We start from the raw sequence: 6913 nt of genomic DNA on the forward strand, positions 1-6913 counted from the left end.
AAAAACAAAAAAGAAATTGTAAGCATGCCTTATAAACCACGGACGGTTGCCTCATGTCAAATTTGTTAGCATGCCGTGTGAAGAGATAAACAAAAACTAACCTGTAGTTTTCCATACGTGCTATCAGTTGCCCTATCTGCGGCAAGCACAGCCTTGACGGCGTTGATGGTCCATGCAGAAACAGCAAACTTGTGCATAGGCGGCGGGCCTCCTACCCCAGAGAAATCCACGATGGACAGATCAAGACAGTCGACATACATGAGCTGATTTAAAACAATTTTACAAAGAAAGAAATGTCAATTGCCATCATGGGTACTTTGTAGTTGAGAAAAAAGAGCAGGATAATGTATGATCCAATGATAGTATGTATGTGCTAGTTGCCATCATGGTGTGCTGGCAGTTGCCATCATACTGTGATAGCAGTTGCCATGCTAATATGATGGCAGTTGCCACGTTGTCATTATGGCAGTTGCCATATTGTCATTATGGCAGTTGCCACATTGTCATTATGGTAGTTGCCATCTTGTTATGATCAGGATGCCATGCATGAATAAAACTGTGTTATAAACAATAGTTCACACAGAGATATGGTAAAAATAAATACCATTAAATGCAGTCGACAACCCTTCTAGTACATCTTGTTTTTGAAAGCATCATGGAGAAAGTCGGCAATAAACTTACACTAGTTCATGTTCTTCACATTTTTCAGATTCGCCTGCACCACACAAAATTTCAGGGCCAAAAGTTTGCCGCATCAGAAATCAAACGGAAAAAACAACAACGAAAACACTGCAGTCATTAGCTTAACAGGTGACATCGGAGCCAGGAGATTGAAGGAAAAGTAAAGTAGTAAGGATGAATCGTTCAACAGGATGGGGAAACATTTGTTGCTTGGGCGAAGGGAAGTGGTCGGCGCGAAAACAGCTAAGATGAGGTACATGAGTAGCTTCATCTTGAAAACATCTTCGTGCGTCGTCATGGCCTGCAGCGAATCTGCCAGTACAGACGTGTTCGGCATGGACTCCAATCCACGAAACAAACAGGCGAACAGCTCTTCCTCGATCTCATTATTGACCTCGTACGGGACTTTGATATGTCCACGAGGCACACCCAGAGTGCAGAACACGGAATCCTCATTCAACGGAAGTCTTCCGCGTCCCGGAATCACGAATTCCCTAGATGCCAGCTCATAGATCTCACCAAGCCAGTCGCATATAGGGTTGACAAGGTTCGTGCACCGGACATCCATCAGGGCCTGCATACCCATCTCAGCAGCAGCTCCCTTTTGATCGCCGGTGAATTTTTCAATCAACACAGTCAGACGTTCCTGGGAGGCTCTGTTGCGAATACGTTTCTTTTTCTGCAAAAAACAGACACAAAAGTGATCAGCTGTTGCCATGTTTTTGCAATGTCATGAAAATGTGGTTCATGACAGACGACTACAAAAGATATAGGTGCCAACCAATAACAAAAATCGGGAGAAGATGGGGCGGGTGTGTGGACAGTTACCTCGTCGCCCTCTTTTCTCCGTCCAGTTGCCCGGTTACGCTGTGGTCCATGAAATCATCGTCGCCATTTTGATGATCGCCGCGAGCCATTCTATTGTTAAGGGGGAAAATGTAAATGCAAGAGGTAAGCATTTGCCACCTAACAGAAAATGTCAACTAGTGAATGCAAAAAAATAGCAAGAACACGCACGCGGCCCCCCTCCCCCCTCCCCCCCACCTCTATGATTGTCAAGAACATAAACGTGGCAAGTAAGCACATTGGTAAATGCGCTTGAAAACGAAAATGTTGAAGTTGCCATGTTATCCCAGTATAGTTCAAAAAAGCAATGAAACCACATCTGAATCGATAACCTGAAAACTGGCACAGTGTGTTCAGATATCACAAAAAGTCATTGTGGCAAAACAAAAAAATTGCGTCCGTGGTACAATGAAAATGCCACATTGTACTGGCTGTAACATGGCAACAGACATGATGTGGCAACAGACATGATATGGCATCTGGCACAATTTGTACGCAAATGTGGTTGCCATATTATGCAGCCAGTTTGCCACACTGTCATATCTGCATTGTGGCAATAGACATTGTGTTCACATTCTATTTGCCACATGATTATACAATCCATGTGGCAAACACGCACACTCGATGTGCACACTAGTTCCGTCCAGTGCTGCTGGATGCCAAAAATGCATTGACTACCGATTGTGGCAACTATCAAAGTGTGGAAACTGTCATAAATAATTCAGAAAAAATTAGATCTCACAAATGAAAAAGCATGTCTGTGGTTACTATCATATAAATTCAGAAAAATCAGTTTGCCTCATGGAAGAGCGTGTGTGTGGCAACTATCTCATTCATTCAATAAAAATTAGTTGCCCTATGTGAAAGCTTGAATATGGCAAATATGACAGTCAGTTTCAGAAATCTGTTGCCTCAAAGGAAAACACATTTGTGGCAACTACCACATTTGTTTAGGGAGTTTAGTTGCCACACATTTGTTCACGTTCAGTCATACTGCCATAGTTGCCACATTCAGAAAGCATGTTTGTGGTTACTATCATACATATTCAGCAAAATTCAGTTTGCCACATGGAAGAGCATGCGTGTGGCAACTGTCACAGTCGATCAATAAAATTAGTTGCCCTATGTGAAAGCTTGAGTGTGGCAACTATGACAGTCATTTTCAGAAATCTGTTGCCGCAAAGGAAAACACGTTTGTGTCAACTACCACATTTGTTCAGGGAGTTTAGTTGCCACACATTTGTTTCACGTTCAGTCATACTGCCAAGTTCGCCACATTCTACAGTTTCAAAACCAAACTAAACTAGATCCAGGTTTCAATGGCAACTACTTCGACTTCAAAATCACCCTTACAATTCTCGCACGAAATGACTGCAAACCCAAATTTCGAACCAATGCGCACCAAAACAACCCGGCGGACAACTCCCAAATCCAAACGCAAGACTATTGCATGCCTCCAAACAGGCATAACCGCACCGACGATGCCGCCGCAGTGGCGGCGACGAAACTGCCCACTCCCACCAAACAACGGCAAGCACACAACTACGCGCCGACGGGAACGCCGGCGCACCGCCGAATCGCCAGAATCTCTAGGAATCGATCTAGAAATCGAACAGGGAGGGAAAGGGGAACAAATGCAGGGAGGGGATGTGAGAGATGAAGCGAGCATTACCTTCAACCCGCACGCGTTCCGGCGAAGCCGCTCCGCTCCGGCGAGCACCACCGATGGCCGCGAACACCGTCGACTGTTCCGCCTCCGCTGTCGCCTTCTCCCCTCGCCTTCTCCTCCAGTGGTTTGAAGTGCGAGTTGGTTCTGCCAGTAAATGCGTCGCGGGTGAGTAAATGGAACCGTGAGGGAGAGGGTGGAGGGGTGTGCGACATGTTTGACGTCAACCGCGGTCGGAGCGTGGCGTGCGGGCGCATGGCAGTTCCACCGCACGGCTCTCAGTGGCAACCGCTGACCACGGGATGGCAACCACCGTGCGGGCGAACCCACTCGCACACCGCACACGAGACTCGTCCTACGTGGCGCCAAAAACTGGCCTGTTTGCTCCAAGATTCGTGCGTACTGAAGCCAACGGTGATGCTTGCGTGTGGACGGGGTGGTGAACTCCCACACGTGTGGGCGTTAACATTTCCGTAGGAGAATAGTGTTATTCCCACCGGGGTTCGAAACCGGGTGCTCGCATTTATTCATGATGACTTCATAAAATCTCAAGATGACATGCTGGCTCAGTCTTTCGGTGGTGCTCATAGAGGTAAGGTGTGTGTGCGCGCGCGTTTTTACAGGGATGAGTGTATATATGTGCATATATATATATAAGCATATGTGTCTATACTGTGTTAAAAAAACTAGAAGCAACTTTTCTTTTCAAAAGAAAAGAAAAAAACTGGAAGCATGTCATGATGTACAGGTGCAACTGGAGGTATGACTTAGGAGTACCGAGCTAGGCGAGCGATGAGCACTGCGGTCCAGTCTATCTCCATGGGCACGACATCCCTAACTAAGTGGCATAACTCGTCTGCCACTGCTTCACCCGGCCCAGTCAGTTTCATTGCTCTAGAACAGGGCTAGTCTCCTCCAATGCCGTCCCCTTGTTTCCATGTTTCTTTGCAGAAGCCTTTTTCTCCCTGCTTTTTGTGGAAGCAAAGTAATGAGACAGTCCCACCCACAGCAGCTAGATGATATAAACTGGCCGCAGGTAGAATCGTCGGCGGTGGGAACGAGAGCTTTGTCAAGGTGAGGTTGAACAAATGGAGGAAGCCATTACTTGGCCAATATCTCGTTAATGTTGATGCTTCCTTCGTAGAAGAGGACAATGCAGGATCCTGTGGCACAGTTATAAGAGACATCAATGGTATGTTTGTGGCTGCTGCCACGGCCAAATTAGAGCATGTGGCGGACGTGATATCGGCGGAAGCAGGCGCTCTTGTGGAAGGTCTCAAACTTGCTGGCAACTTGGGATTGAACTCTATTTTGATACGATCTGATAATGTAATCATTGTGGAAGCTCTTCAGGGAAATTCAGGACACTCAATGATCGCGGCTCCTATACTAGATGTCTGTCGCTCACTTCTTAGTGATTTCGGGAAGGCCTTATTAGAGCATTGTAACCGGGAATCTAATATGGTAGCTCATGCGCTAGCTCAAAATGGACGTGTTGATCCACCAAGCTTGTGGTTGGACTCACCTCCGGAATTTATTACTGGTTTTTTAGCGGACGATGTAAGCGTTGCATAATTTAATAAAGCTAGCCATGAAGGCCTTTTCCTCAAAAAAAAAAAAAGGTGAGGCGCCCGTTCTCGGCACTCACATCAATGGTGGAAAACTGGAGATAACTGATGTCATTGTAGGACATGGACGCATAGAGCCAACTTACCATGCCGCCGCACACGACCGCCTCTTTCCAGTGCCGCCAACACATATCTATGGCTCCGGTGAAGCACTCCGTGTGTGTCGTCCAGCTCGGATCGTCAGATGTGAACGTGTGGAGATCGCACTGCAGCATCTCCCGGCCGTTGACGTTTTTGACGACGCCCATGGCCAGCACCTTGAAGAACCGGGTCGAGTGGTTCGGGGCGGCACAGTCCTCGGCGGTCAGGATGGAGTAGCCGTAGTGGATGAAGGCTGACTGATTCTCCAACGGCGGGAGCACGTCGCATGTGGCAGTCAGCACGTTGCACGCGGCGAGGCGGATGCTATCGTTGCCGCAGGTGACAGGGGCCAGCCGCACTAGGAGGAAGCCCCCGCGGGCGGCGAGCGGCTTGGCGCCGTCCAAGAGGCCGGCCGCGGTGCCGCGGACGAACGTGCTTAGGGACCGGTGGACCGAGCCGAACACGGATCCTGCAGTGGGGTCGAACACCGGCGGCGCGCACATGCCGGCCCCATCCCGGTCATCGTTCTGATCTCCTGCTTTGCACCGTTGCTGGGTGAAGAAGCCGACGAGATCGGACGTGTGGCTCGCGCCCTCCGGCCAGCGGAGGCAGAGGAACGAGGGGTCGGTGATAAGGTAGCACCACCGCTTACACGCCGCGGCGCACCGGAACTAGGGCTGGACACGAGCCGAGCCGAGCCGAGCTTGATCCGAGCCTGACTTTGGCTCGCTCTGAAGCGGCTCGGCTCGGCTCGCTCAGCCAACGAGCCTAGTTCAGGCGGCTCGGCTCGTTTTAGGTGTGGCTCGGCTCAGACCGAGCCGGCTCGTAAGCCAGCTGCCCCAGAGCCTTTGTACCTATATATATATCAGTATATACTCCACAATCTTGATTCTTTTGCAGCAATTAAACCCATATTTTGAAAAACAAACACTTTATATTGCTAAAATTGAAACATCCAGCAATCTATTGTTTTAAGAAATGGTCATAGTAATGAAAAATAAGCTTTCTTCTATGAGTTCTTCTAGAAAATTGTAACAATGTAACAAATTAGAGAAAGAATTGGGCAGCATTTCTACTGTATTTTGGACAGAACTTCCTTTGATCTTTACACAGCAATACTCAAATATTGACAGCCAAACAAAGAAATTTTGTATAGCATAACACATCAAAACAACACACACACACACATGAGCTTGGACACTCATCCTCTTCCACCTCTTCATGATCCTCCTCCGCTTGCTTATCATGTTCCATTGCCTAGCACACCAAAACAACACACACACATGAGCTTGGACACACATTTATTTGACTTTTGGATAGCAAAAACAACACACACATGAGCTTGCACAAATATATGTTGAATTTTCGATAGCAAAAACAGCACATACATGAGCTTGCACAAACATATATTTTGACATTTGTATACCAAAAAGAGCACACACATGAGCTTGCACAAACATATATTTGATATTTAGGTACCAAAAACAGCATATATGAGCTTGGACACACATAAATTTGACTCTCAAAAAGAAAAACAGCACATACACGAGCTTGCACAAATATATATTTTGCACCTACATACCTGGGAAGATGTAGCCTCCCTCTCATAGTAGTTTGCGGAGCCGGAGGCAACAGCGATTCCGGCATGCACGCCAGCGCCGGTGGGGTCAGGGAGACGTCATGGCGGAGGTTTCTTTTTTACCCTATACAACAACTCAGCGATTGGGACATTGCTGGAATCATTTGCCGGCTTCCTTGGCAGCCGCATAGTAGTGCTGCATTGCCCTTCCCATTCCCCTTCTGCATCCCCGAGACCGGCAACTTGCTCTTCATAATGGAGTCCAACGTCCTTCTTTCTCCTTCTTCCCACTCGCCTTCCCCTTTTCTTTGTCCATTGTCTGCATACATCAGCAAACAACAAACGGTCAAACATCAACAACCATAAACTAATTAGACATGGAGTCTATGTAATTTTCCAGCAAGTAGATTATTTTTCAAGCTGCTATGCTAC

The sequence above is a fragment of the Triticum dicoccoides genome, chromosome 7B (assembly GCF_002162155.2).
Source record: "Triticum dicoccoides isolate Atlit2015 ecotype Zavitan chromosome 7B, WEW_v2.0, whole genome shotgun sequence".
Lineage (NCBI taxonomy): Eukaryota > Viridiplantae > Streptophyta > Magnoliopsida > Poales > Poaceae > Triticum > Triticum dicoccoides.